Genomic DNA, 14,343 nt, shown 5'->3' with positions numbered 1-14,343 from the left:
TAAAAAAATGAAATACATACATGTATTATTTTAATATTCACTATAATTATCATTATTATTATATTAAATATATTATATATTATACATTTCTAATAATACAATGCATAACATGATTAATATAAAAATAATATATTAAAACATTACATATAAATTTTTATTTTTTATATTGTAATTATATTTTGTACAATTATTAATTATTAAACTGTATTGTTAAATATATTTAAATAAATTCCTATCTGCTGTTCATGGTATTATGTAAAGCAGTTAGTTGTCGTGTTGCGTCCTCTAGCGGCCATTAGAGCATGCACGTTTCTGTCCAACAATAAGGTTTAGATATATTTGCATAACTTCTCAAATAGGTTTAATATCAATGCATGGCATATCTGTTCCTTTTTGTGATTAGCTGCTTAGCAGTTGATGTTTGTTAGTTTTATATTCGTCTTTAAAAAAAAATGCTAAGCACCAGTTTAATATATAATGTAACATTAAATATTAAAATGTAATTAAAAATGTATGTTGTGGAAATTGCTTGAGAAAAAAAATGAACGCAATATGTTTTCGGACAGACAAGACATATTTGTATTGTTGTTCCATGTTTCACCACAGGAGGGTTTCATCTTGAGAACAGTGGTTTAGAAACCAGCAGATTTTAGATCAGATCAGATTCGATTCGATTAGATTAATTTGTTAGTGAAAGTAATAATAAAAAAGTAAATAAAAATAATAATAAACAGTCTAAATCTAAAGGCAGTTTAATGTTTTACTTTAAACATTTATGAAAAAAATATTATATATATATATATATATATATATATATATATATATATATATATATATATATATGTGTATATATATAAGATTTTTTAATTTATTTAGATTTTTGACTTTGATTTTGGAAATCCATCTTCTGAAAGCGTGTAATCCTTTTTCATAGTGCACTAATGTCTTTAGGCTTTGCATAGAACGTCTATGTTGACAAATTTTCTGGCTGAAGAAAAGTAATTTTTAATTTATTATAAGAGGTCAGATGATGTTGCTAAAAATAACATTATTTTGTGTATTTGGTGTAATGAAATGTGTTTATGCGGTTTAAAAAGCACATTATTTTCCACACACTGTACATTATATTTTCTCCTCAATGCTCCGCCTTCTGAAACGTGTTTTTTTACTAAACTCATTGTTCTGAAAAGTGAGGTGTGCTCTGATTGGCCAGCTATCCTGTGTGTTGTGACTGGCCGAATACCTCAAACATGTGACAGAAATGTTACGCCCCTAAACATACTGTGATGCCATCTCCAGGCACAAAGAGACAAAAATTACAAACTAGGCATTTGCTACATCTAGTGGGGACATTATTACTGAATATAATGACTTATACTGTCTTTTTACACGTGGCATTGCGTATTGCGCTGCATAAACATAAAACCATGTCTGCATTTGTGATCGGAGAAATGACAAACAACAAGTGCTACTCTACGCTGCTACTAACAGACTGCGAGTCAGAAGCACCAGACTTTCGGTGGATTTGGCGAAGGAGCTTGTGGCAACCACATGTGATGACCCCTTGCTGGACCCGATCCTACGATCCACAGCTTGATGTTGATGCATTTCCTCAGCGACCAGCACGGATCAGCTCTAGGCATGATGAAGCGCATATCTTGCTGTTTTGGAAGGCCAAACAAAGTAGTTTCACTTTCACAATGAAACACACATGGCGAGAATAAAAGTTACACCTTCTTTCTTTGCGTGAACATTTGGGTGGCATTATGAAAATCTCCCCACATCATGACATAGACATGTGGGAGTGTTTAAATTAGGCATTTTAGGAGGGTGTGGACAAGTCTTTTTATTTAGATATCAACTGAGGAGTGATAAAATATATATATATACAAAAAATGAAGAAAACAAAAGGTACATCCAAAAATACATAAATTTGCTGAATATTTACTCTGGCCATCCAAGATACTGTATATAGATGAGTTTGTTTCTTCATCAGATTTGAAGAGTGAATGCATCAGAATACTAAGAAGTGTTACCAAGCCCCCCATCCCCCAAAATACTTAAAAACACTTCAAATACTCCTTACTAGTCTGGTGCAGGTAATATGGGTGTCAGTGTTTGGTTGATTAGTATTAGCCCTGCTGGTAGACAATGGAATTACACCATCTGGAACCAAACTGTATGTTTTTCTATTTATTTCTATTCAGAAACAACTGTGTATTCTGATAAAATACATATTGTTTTGGTATAAACATATGAATGACTACTGTGCTTTATTATGCTAATAATGTTTGCACATTTAGCTCAGTTGGGTTGGGTTGAGGGATGATTTGGTGCTATGTGCTCTTTTGCTGCCTGACAGATGCGGGACAGCTAGTGACAGGGTGTGCAGCCTGAGGGGCCGAATGTGGAGTGTCTGGATGATCTCAGGAACATAGTGACATTTACCGGTTACTCTGGATGCTAAACCAAACATGACTGTATAATGGTAATGCTCATTCTGCCCATAGAGGAAATGTTTAGTTCTTAGAGTCTTTGCTTTCATAAAATTAAATGGTTTTCTTCTAGAAAGACAAAAACGTTCAGGTGGAGAAAAAAGCTTTTTCTTTACCTTGACATGTTTCGACTGCAACCTGCAGTCTTCCTCAGAAGCGTCATCTGACAGCTGTGACGTGTCATTTATCAGCTGTTATTTTCTGGGTGTGGCCAACCCGGTGGACCTGACAATTCCGCCGGGCTGGCCATGCCCTGCCCCCCCCCCATCGCTCGATGGTCTCTGGAGGATGGTGTTCCATGTGTGTGAGAGCATGTAGGCTCCCTCATCCCGGTTGATGGTATCCTTGGCCCGCTTCCTGATTTCAATTGCCTCCTTTATCCATCTTCTGTATCTGTTTGGTTCTGATCTGATGTTGTGTCCGTTGTCCCAATCCATAATGTGGTTATTTCGTTTGCAATGATCTGATATAGCTGATTTTAGTTGTTCCTGTTGCGCTTTTTCCTTTTGAGTTCTAGTGAGTCGTCCTGTTGTTTCTTTTTCACATTCTTTCTGATGTTCTTTCTTTCTTGTGTTGAATGACCTGCCTTTTTCTCCTACGTATGTTTTATTGCATGATTTGCATGGTATCTCATATATGACATTACATTTTTTGTGTTGCTCTATTTTGTCCTTGGGCTGTACCAGTTACTGCCTTAACTTTGTGTATGGTTTTACTACTGTCTTTATGTTCTATTTTCTCATTGCCCGCTGTAATGGTTCTGTTATGCCTCTGATATATGGTAGGGTTACTATGTCCTTGTTTCCGGTTTCAGGTTTCGGTTTGGGTTTTGTTTTTTATTTGGTTTGCTTGTTTGCTCCTTGTTCTTTTCCATTGTTTATGGCCCATATCGGATATTTGCAGCGTGCAAGTGCATGTCTGATATGTTTTTCCTCTTTCTGTCTGTCTTTTTCCTCCGGGATGAAACTAGTCCGTTCATAAAGTTCAAAAGCATTAGTGGAAATTATAAAACCCCTCCTCGGCCTAACAGAGCATCAATGTCAAAACTCAAAACAACTAGTGAAAGAACTCAACAACATGAAAATAGAATCAGATGAAATTTTAATTTCACACGATGTCATATCACTTTTCACAAAGACCCCCGTGGATGTAACACTTCACCTCGTACAAGAACGACTCCGAAAAGACAGGACACTTAAAAGACGCACAAACCTCACAGTTGATGATATAACTGAACTACTGAGCTTTTTTAGATTTAAAGATCCACCACAGAGATGATGACAGCATCAAAATAACAGTCTACAGGAAACCAACACACACTGACCAATATCTACTCTGGACATCTGAACATCCCACGGCGCATAAATTATCAGTAGTGAGAACACTTTGTGAACGGACTAGTTTCATCACGGAGGAAAAAGACAGACAGAAAGAGGAAAAACGTATATATTTTATATATATATAATTGTCTTCTGTTAGGAAGACACTAGATGTTTTATAGGGAAAACTTGAAAAACAAATAGGTATATTTTGGAAGGATTTACATTTTAAATATATTTTAAATGATTTTTAGCATGCTGCAAGATGGTTGTTAGCTTGTCTATATTAGTTATGACAATTTATCTATTGGTATTACAATGCAAATAAAACAATATAAAAAATTTCCATGTACCAATGTACAGTACTTTAAAAAGTGAAAGAGTTAACTACAAATAAAAACTATTTGTAATTAGCATCATCACTAAAGAACAAAGGCATTATGTAAGAACATTTAGTGAATTTGCCCGATTTAAATTTATCAGTGGATCATTTGAATGTTTATGTATGTATCTGGGGTGATAAACTGTGTTCCCTAAAACTGTGCTCATTATCGTCTAATCAGTGTCACAGTGAAATAGCCACCATTTACATCAACAGCAATTCCATTAAAACACAGATGATCTCTGTTTGACACGATAATTTATAAAACTGCCAATGCTACACGTTCCCCACGCAAACCAGCGCTGACAGAATATCCGTTCCCACTAGGAAGAAGCTTGTTTGCTGTGAAGGGTGTAATTTTCAAACAAGATGGCATGATGGCAGACACCTGTGACAGACAATGGGCCCCTTAACAAGCCCGACAGTGGCATAGCCAATGTCATTTGCCCTTCTGTGCCCCCTAAACCACATGTGGCCAAAAAACAATGTCACATTCTAAACATCTGCCTGATCAGGTATTAGTAAAGTACATCATTTGTGTGAACATATGTTTTTGGGACACATTTTGGGATAATTGGGAGGTTAAGGGTCTCTCTCTTTACTGAGTCAAAGGGAGAGGAGTTGTTTGGTGTTTGCTCTAAACATGTGACGATGGTTGATGCATCTTAATTTGTGCCCCAGCAGGAGGTTGAGCAGCTAGTAGTGCTTTTTACCATGGCCATTGGCCTTCATCTAGTTAAAATGATTTCTGAAAGCAGTCAAATACAAGAAAGCAGACCAGTAGTGCTGTAGTATGCAAATATTACAAGGACGTCATTGCTGTTGGTTAGATTTTGAATGGTGAAAATTCTTACAATTTAAGAAATCCTAAAGGTCCTTGCACACTGAGTCTTACATTTTCGTATTCAACATCCTTTCTTATCAAAATGCTTGCAACGTCGCTGTAAATTGTGCTGCCCAGGTACTTGAAGGTGATAACACTTGAGAGCTGGGTGCCATTGATGGTGATGTATGGCTGGTCTGCTTCTCTTCCTGGTGCAGGCTGGTATAAAACTTCTGTCTTGCTGAGGCTGATAGTTAAGCCAAACAGCTTTGTTGCTGTAGAGAATCTGTCTACGATGGTCTGTAGATTATTCTCTTGATGCATCATGAAAGCACAGTCATCTGCAAAGAGAGCTTCTGTGAAGAGTCTCTCCAGTGTCTTTGTTTTGGTGGCCAGACGGCGAAGGTCTGCAGTGAGCTGTCGAGATACATTATGTACAGCATGTAGCAGCACTTGGGTGAAGAACAAATTGAAGAGCACCGGAGCGAGGACACAGCCTTGCTTCATGCCATTGGAGATGCTGAATTGATTGGATGGCTCTACTCCTGACAAGACCTCTCCTGTCATGTTGATGTAAAACAGCTGGATCAGTTTGGTAAACTTTGCTAGGCAGCCAAGTTTTCAGAGTATGACCCACAGGGCATCTCTGTTGACAGTGTCGAATGCCTTGGTCAGATCGATGAAGACCATATAGAGGTTCATCTTCTGTTCTAGGCACTTCTCCTGCACCTGTCTCACAGTGAAGATCATATCAATGGTGCTTTGATCAGGGCAGAAGCCACACTGTGACTCAGGCAGGTCCAGTTCATAGACTGATGTCAGAAGTCTGTTGAGCATAATGTGTGCAAGAAATTTTGCCTGCGATGGAGAGTAAAGAGATACCTCTGTAGTTGCCGCAATCTTTTCGTGGGACTGTCTCTGTGCACTGTAAAAAGTGATTTTTGGAACTTGTAAATAAAGATAACATTAATTTAGTAAATTTTACAAACAAATACTATTTTGTCTTTTTACTTCAAAATATCAAGTTTAATTCAATAAGCTACTTGAGGTTTCGTTTTTATTTATTTTACTTAAATACAGAAGTAAATTCAAATTGAACTGCCTAAGTAGAAATAAAAGTTTAAAGTATATTTTACTTGGAACTGTTTGTTATGTTTACAACGATTCTTTAAGTAAATATCAAAGTTATGATCCCTCAAACATTATTCACTTATTGTTACCGTCAATGTGTGTGGTGTACCAAGTATTGAGATCTCTGTGTTCATTTCGCTATTCATTTTATTGAGTGGGTATTTTATCTTAAAAGGATGAAAACCTGTCTACATGCTTACTTGCATGTTTGCAAGTAAACCACAGGCTTAAATAGCATGTTGGTTATCCAGTGTTACTTGGTTAAAGTAAATTGTATAAACTCGCAGATTTTATTTAATTCAATGCTTAAGATTTACTTAAAATATATGAGTGCAGAATTTGCAAAATAAATTGTTTTTTTTACACTTTTTTTACAGTGATAAGCATTACATAATGTTACATAATGTACAAACAAAGAATCAACAAAATTCTTACTGGGAATTTCCAAGTAAACTTAACTTAAAAATGTCTAATTAAACTTATAATTATGTTTAGGCTTTTACTTGGCAAATGTTTGTAAATTTACTAGCCTTTTCTGAGTTAAAAAACTTTCCAAGCTTTTTTCAAGTAAATCCTCCTCCACATTTTTTACAGGCTCTTCCACTTTAATCTCCCTCATGCACAGATTTCTTTGCACAAACTAATTTTTCCATACAAGTACTATGGTGATGGGGGTGTGGCGATGCAACAGGTGGAGATGACCACTCTGCCATGAAAAGGCAAGAAACCATAAATTCTTTTTTTTTTGTTGAAAAAGAGTTATTGATATTTTTGGGAAATTCAGACATCCTTTATAATGTTTATAAGTATCTTGAGTCATCTTTGTTGTTTTTTCTGAGAAAATAATGGGTCATAAATTCAACTGTGACCGTAAATTCGAAAAGCCCTGGAGAAACCAAGGCTGAACACCGTATAACATCAGTTACCGCTCTTTCACTTTGTTTAGAATGTTCACATTGAGTTACGGCGTTCTGACTTTGTTTAGCCGTGCATCAATATGAAGTTACGGTGCCGGTTTTGAGTTATACGTTTTTCTTACTTTGTTTGACTGTCCATTAAAGTCTGCCAGATTTTAATTATGGAGTAGACAAACGAATTCGATAGATCGCGATCTACCAAACTTCTCCATATAACAAAGCACTGTAAAGACTAGATACCTTGCCAGCAATACGTAATCATGAATAACCTTTAGATATTTTTTCTTTTTCTTTTTGTAATACAGATTGATCATCAGGCTGTCACTTCTATTTGGATGCGTGTGGACTCAAATGTCATAGCTAGCATGATCAATCATAAAATCAGTAGCTTATTAACAGTTCGCAATTAAAACTATTTCCTACCTATTCTTGTAACCCGATAAAATCAATCCATGGCGATGAATGTCTTCGGAGATGTTTAATCCACAAGCATTGAGATTTATTCCCATTTGTTGGCGTTCACATCAATCCACAAGTCTTTCTTTTAGGTTAGGCGATTTCATACAAAATCAATATAAAAGCAATTATGCTATGTCTAGCATTCAAGTTACTTAGCATAGCAAATAAATTGGTATCCACGGTATCCACTCATGTTTAACTTTAAGTCTGCTTGTTATGATCAAAAAATAAATAAATAAATAAATACATAAAAAATAAAACCTTATTACAGTCACATTACTATAGCCTATACAATATCCTATATGAGACAGCCCATGATCACTAGATTTTATACAGGAGTTACTATAATGATTTTGTAAATAGTGATCAGCAAACAAATATTGATTATCTGGAAGTTACTGCCTTTTGCCTTTGTGTGACTTTTCACGTCACACGTTACATCACACACAGACAATGCAAAGGCAGAGAACATTAACTTAAAATTATGGGTAAAAATCAAGTTTGAGCTCACAATTCTTTTATGTGGATAAATGTAATTACTAAAACATCTAATTGTTAAATTTCCAGTGTCCTAACTATAATTAATTTGTCTGGACAAGTAAAAAACTTTAAAGTAATTTTTTTCAGTTTCACACCTTTTGCCTTTGCAAGGCAGCACTGGCAGTTGTAGTCACAACCCTGCACATAGGCGGCCCATGGACGGTGCTCTGTGTGTGGTTGCTCCACACCCGGGGCAGAGGAGAAGTCTGGCAGCATTCTGGGCATCTAAGCAGCCCTTTTCAGGATAGCACTGCTCACCCTGGATAAGAGAGGGGCCTAGAAAAGGTGGCCCAAACATTGCCTGCCCTACGTATATCTGGCCAGCAGATCATCCATAAAGCGGTCTAAACAAAAACTAAATCCAATAAAGGAATTCCTGCTGGGAGCATGGAACATTAGAACACTTTTGGACAGAGAAGAGACAGCAAGACCAGAAAGGAAAACGGCACTCGTTGCAAAAGAGCTTGTACGTTACAACACTGAGGAGCCCTCAGTGAAACATGACTTCCTGACGAAGGATGTCTCACAGGACTTACCAGTGGATATACATTCTTCTGGAAAGTAAAAGCCCAGAATGAAGAGAGGATCCACATCGTTGGATTGGCCATCAAGACCAGTCTGCTAAAGTACCTTTAACCTCCCTGTGGGAATCAACGAAAGGTTCATGAAGATCCACCTACCTCTCATCTACAAGCAGTACGCGACAGTCATCAGTGCATACGCCCCCACACTAACCAGCACAGAGGAGACAATTGAGCATTTTTATTCCAACCTCTGTTCCGTTCTGCGCTCTGTACCAGCCAGCGATAAATTGATCCTGTTAGGAGATTTCAGTCCTTGTGTCGGCCAAAATAAAACCAGGTGGAAAGGAGTTCTTGGGAAGCATGGAGTGGGAAAGACAAACAGCAATGGCCTACTTCTTGTCAGCAAATGTGCAGAGTTCGAGCTCCTCATCACGAACACTATATTCAGGATGGCAAATAAGTACAAGATAACTTGGATGCACCCCAGATCAAAGCAGTGGCACATGATAGACTAAACCACTGTGCATCAAAGAGACATCTGAGACGTCCTTGTGACCAGGGCCATGGGAGGAGCAGAATGCTGGACGGACCACAGGGTAATTAGACCCATACTCCAGCTGTACATTGTCCCTCACCACCCAAAGCGTGCTAAGGTCATACGCACAGAATTCAACTTTCCAGACTCCAAGATCTTTCCTACCTTCACAAGTTTCATTCCACCCTGCATAAGAAGCTGTATGCCAATGGACCACTAACTGGAAATCCAACTGAGAAATGGAACCAGTTCAGGTATGTAGTGACGGAGACAGCCAAGGAGGCGCTAGGCCCCAAGGAACGCACTCATCAGGACTGGTTTGATGAAAATGCACATTAGGCACATTAGGCATTCCATGAAGTTCTGACCAACATCTGGGAAGAGGAAGATATGCCCTCGCAGCTCTGTGACACCATAATAGTTGCCCTGTACAAGAACAAAAGTACATTTAGGGATGTATGAGGAGGGGTAACACCTCTGGTGGGGGGCTTGTTGTGCTCTTTCATAGGGTAGCTCGCTCACCTTTGGTCCCCACCGGTCACCCATCCCACACCTCTGGCTCCCAGTAGCTGTAGCATCCGCAGCGGCCACACCCCAGACAACGGCTTCGACAGGGAGGCAGAACCAGGTTGAGGGTAGACGTCGGGTCACAGACCCCCGGTGATTTATGGCTTTGCTCACCCAGCATGTGAAGACTGCACTTGCCAGACTGAGCGAAAGAAAGGTGAAGCAGTAATGCACTGTGGAGTGCAAAGGGCATGCCAGAGCACAAAAGTAAGCACGGCCATCCAATGCAGCAGACGTAGTCTCCAGGAGTAACGATTCTTCGTGCTAACAGACCTGGCTTCTGATGCCGAGAGAGTGTGACTGTCTCATTAAGTGTAATTCTAACAATTAATTCATCATTTTAAGTTAAATTTTGAGTTAAAAGTGATTCTATCAATTAATTGCTTATTGTTGGATTTTGAAGCCAAAAACTCTAATGATCTAATTATAACAATATATTAATCAGTGTTGAAATAAATTGTTATATGTTTTCATGAATTCATTTCATACTGAATTGTAAATGCTCTTCTGTTTAACCATATATAGCCACTTTTAACCCACAGTCCCATTAGACTTTGAATAAAAAATGTATAAGACACTGTAACAGCTGTGATACCACACAACTTTTTAACGTAATTTGAACATATAACAATTAATAAAAAATACAAAATGTAAAAATATACAATCTACTCCACTTTCCTGCAATGCTGTGTGTTTAAAGTTTGCAAACTAATTCATGCCATGATGTATTGCCCTTTATTTGGTCACATGTCTTTACATGACAATTTTGCAGGTCAAAATTCACCAAACTAAAACTTTAGATTACAGTAAAATTTGCATGAGATTGCGTATTTGGTCTTCCGAGCTCCCATATGCAGGAATGGAAATCACTGGAATGAAAATTATATGACACTTGTTTTCTGCCAGCAGAAAATAAACACTACTGCTTTCCTGCCAGCGCCAGGATTTCCTTCAGGAAATGCAAATTGTTTGTTGATTTATGTGAATGAATTTGTAAGGTTGGGAGTTGTACATTCGATAAACAGCACTTCTTCATTTCATTGAGAGTTCAAGAAATGTCAGGTTCCTCTGTTCCAGGGTCAGGTCAGGCAGTGAGTACTCAGACTGTCTCAGATCCCGTAAATACATTTGGCTCTGTTGACTCCATTAAAGGCGATAAAGGCTGCAAAAGCCCTTGAGCGCTGATGTCTGCGTGACCCTCAACTCTATTGGTCAGAGATGAGACTGAGATTGCGCCGGGCCTTTCCAGTCCTCCCTGCATATACAAATTGAGAGGAGGCTACAATGAATTTCAGCACAATTTATGTTTACTCAACTAAAATTATTGACACATGTGGAAATCAAAAACTGTCTGGCAAATGTTTCCCGCCCTGTATATTCACTGTTTTTACATCTAATGCTGGAATTAAGTTGGACTAAAGGGGGAGAAAATGAGATATCACATTATTGATACAAACAGACTGTAGAGTATGGACTGCCTGTCTGCGCATCCCCTGGTCTCTATTAGGTCCTCTTCAGCCTAATTCTGCAGTAATGGTTCCCTGGGAGACTTGATGAGACCCTAAGCCACTTGTGTGAGGTTAGGTGGCCGGCGTGGACGCATGGCGCAGCTGCAACCATTATCCAGAAGTGGATGTTGTCAATGAGAGCTACAACACCCATTGCTTTCACGTCACAGACACAGACTGCCATGTTTACCGAAATGCCATTGATCCAGCCTTATGACGGCGTTGTCTCTCCGGTCATGCTGCATTTCAGAGGCAATTTACTCGCATCTGCTCCAATAAGCAATTTCAGACACAATGTCTTATTTGTGTTGTGTCGCCTAACACATTTCATGACAGAAAGCTTTTTATCGCCACATGTAAACATCATTCTGCCCTCTGCTTTAGAATTGATCTGTCTTACCTTGTAATTTCTCACAATTTTTTAGTCACTCAATACTGTCCGAATGCAAAAATGGTAAACAATATTACTTAGAAGACCCAGTGTCCTTTTTATGATTCAAAACCATGAATACACTGGAGTCTTAGTTTAAAGGAATAGTTCACCTCAAAATTCAAATCCTGCCATCATTTACTCACCTTCATGCTGTTCCAAACCTGTTTGACTTTGTTAAAAAGACATAAAAAGATACTTTGAACATGCTTTTAATGAAATTCAGTGATGTCCGCTGTTAATTCAGAACCACTGGTTTACATGGCCAAAACAGTTGAAACTCCCTTCACTATATATTCTTTAGTGTTCCATTGAAGAAAGACATTTACATTTTGGGGTGAACTATCTCTTTATATTTTTTATTATTATCCTGCCTTCACATATTATGAGAATTATCTTAATATGAGTCAGAAATCAAGCAGTGCTGGTAGTAACTGATTACATGTAATCTGGATTACATAATCAGATTGCAAACATTAAGTACTTGCAATTATATTAGAAAATACTTGTAATCAGATTACAGTAACCTTTTTATCAGTATGGTACAATATTGTATATTTAAATTAAATAAAATTTAAATTCTATTTAAATTAATGTGATAAACAATTTAGGTCAAAGTAATCTAAAAGTAGTCCAATTATATTACACCAAAATGTGTAATATAATGGATTGCGCTACTAATTCAAATTTTTGTCATATAATTTTCTATAATATAATTTTAATTTTCCATCACTAATGGACTACAGTTTCTAAGAAATATACCTAGCACTTTATATTTACAACTGGGAAACACCCTAACAACACACTGCACATTTTAAAGTGACAGTTACCCCATAAATGAAAAATGTCTAAGGTTACTTATGTAGCCATGGTTCCCTAAGTAGGAAACGAGACAATACAATCAGAATACAATATAGATGACATATCAAATGTTTAAACTGAGAAAATGTATCATTTTAAAGGCAAAATAAGTTGATTTTAAATTTCATGGCATCAACACATCTCAAAAAAGTTGGGACAAGGCCATGTTTACCACTGTGTGGCATCCCCTCTTCTTTTTATAACAGTCTCTAAACGTCTGGGGACTGAGGAGACAAGTTGCTCAAGTTTAGGAATATGAATGTTGTCCCATTCTTGTCTAATACAGGCTTCTAGTTGCTCAACTGTCTTAGGTCTTCTTTGTCGCATCTTCCTCTATATGATGCGCCAAATGTTTTCTATGGGTGAAAGATCTGGACTGCAGGCTGGTCTTTTCAGTACCCGGATCCTTCTTCTAGCCATGATGTTGTAATTGATGCAGTATGTGGTCTGGCATTGTCATGTTGGAAAATGCAAGGTATTCCCTGAAATAGACGACATCTGGATGGGAGCATATGTTGTTCTAGAACTTTGAAATACCTTTCAGCATTGATGGTGCCTTTCCAGATGTGTAAGCTGCCCATGCCACACGCACCCATGCAACCCCATACCATAAGATATGCAGGCTTCTGAACTGAGCGCTGATAACAACTTGGGTTGTCCTTGTCCTCTTTAGTCTGGATGACATGGCGTCCCAGTTTTCCAAAAAAAACTTCAAATTTTGATTTGTCTGACCACAGAACAGTTTTCCACTTTGACACAGTCCATTTCAAATGATCCTTGGCCAAGAGAAAACGCCTGCTCTTCTGGATCATGTTTAGATATGGCTTCTTTTTTTATCTATAGAGTTTTAGCTGGCAAAAGGCGAATGGCACGGTGGATTGTGTTCACCGACAATGTGTTCTGGAAGTATTCCTGAGCCCATGTTGTGACCCTTACGCACAGAGATTGTTCCAGATTCTCTTAATCTTTGGGTGATATTATGCACTGTAGATGATGATAACTTCAAACTCTTTGCAATTTTTCTCTGAGAAACTCCTTTCTGATATTGCTCCACTATTTTTCACTGTATTGGGGGAATTGGTGATCCTCTGCCCATCTTGACTTCTGAGAGACACTGCCACTCTGAGAAGCTCTTTTTATACCCAATCATTTTGCCAATTGACCTAATAAGCTGCAAATTGGTCCTCCAGCTGTTCCTTATATGTACATTTAACTTTTCCGGCCTCTTATTGCTACCTGTTCCAACCTTTTTGGAATGTGTAGCTCTCATGAAATCCAAAATGAGCCAATATTTGGCATGACATTTCAAAATGTCTCACTTTCAACATTTGATATGTTATCTATATTCTATTGTGAATAAAATATAAATTAATGAGATTTGTAATCTCAAGTGTCCCAATCGGGTTTGTAATGCAGAAAGTTCCTACCTAACTTCGGTTAGGTGGCGAGATGGTGGTTACAGAGGAAATAGGAAGGGGAAGATAAGGCAGATGTTAAATCCCCGAAGGAAATTAGTAGATACTCAAGTATCACTCTAATCCAGACAAAAGTTCTTATGCCTCGTTTGGATCACATCTCTTATCTTGCCTACCTCCTTTTAACCCGCAATTTCCTCCTACCTGCAGGCGGGGGAGGGGCACGAGCCATGACACTATCATTCTGTGCCCATTTCTGATCCTCAGATCGAAAAGGGCCATGACTCCTGGGTTGTATGGGTTCAGACCTTGACCTTCGTAGAACTAAGGATTTGAAGGCCGCTGCACATGCCTTTGCCTTCCTGAACTGCTCAACCACTGTCTCGACAGAGATATCTAAGTTTAAAAGGTGAGATGTATCCTAAAACACTTACATC

This window comes from Carassius carassius, chromosome 43 (genome assembly GCF_963082965.1).
Source record: "Carassius carassius chromosome 43, fCarCar2.1, whole genome shotgun sequence".
Taxonomy (NCBI): Eukaryota; Metazoa; Chordata; class Actinopteri; order Cypriniformes; family Cyprinidae; genus Carassius; species Carassius carassius.
Note: the sequence above shows the minus strand (reverse complement) of the source record.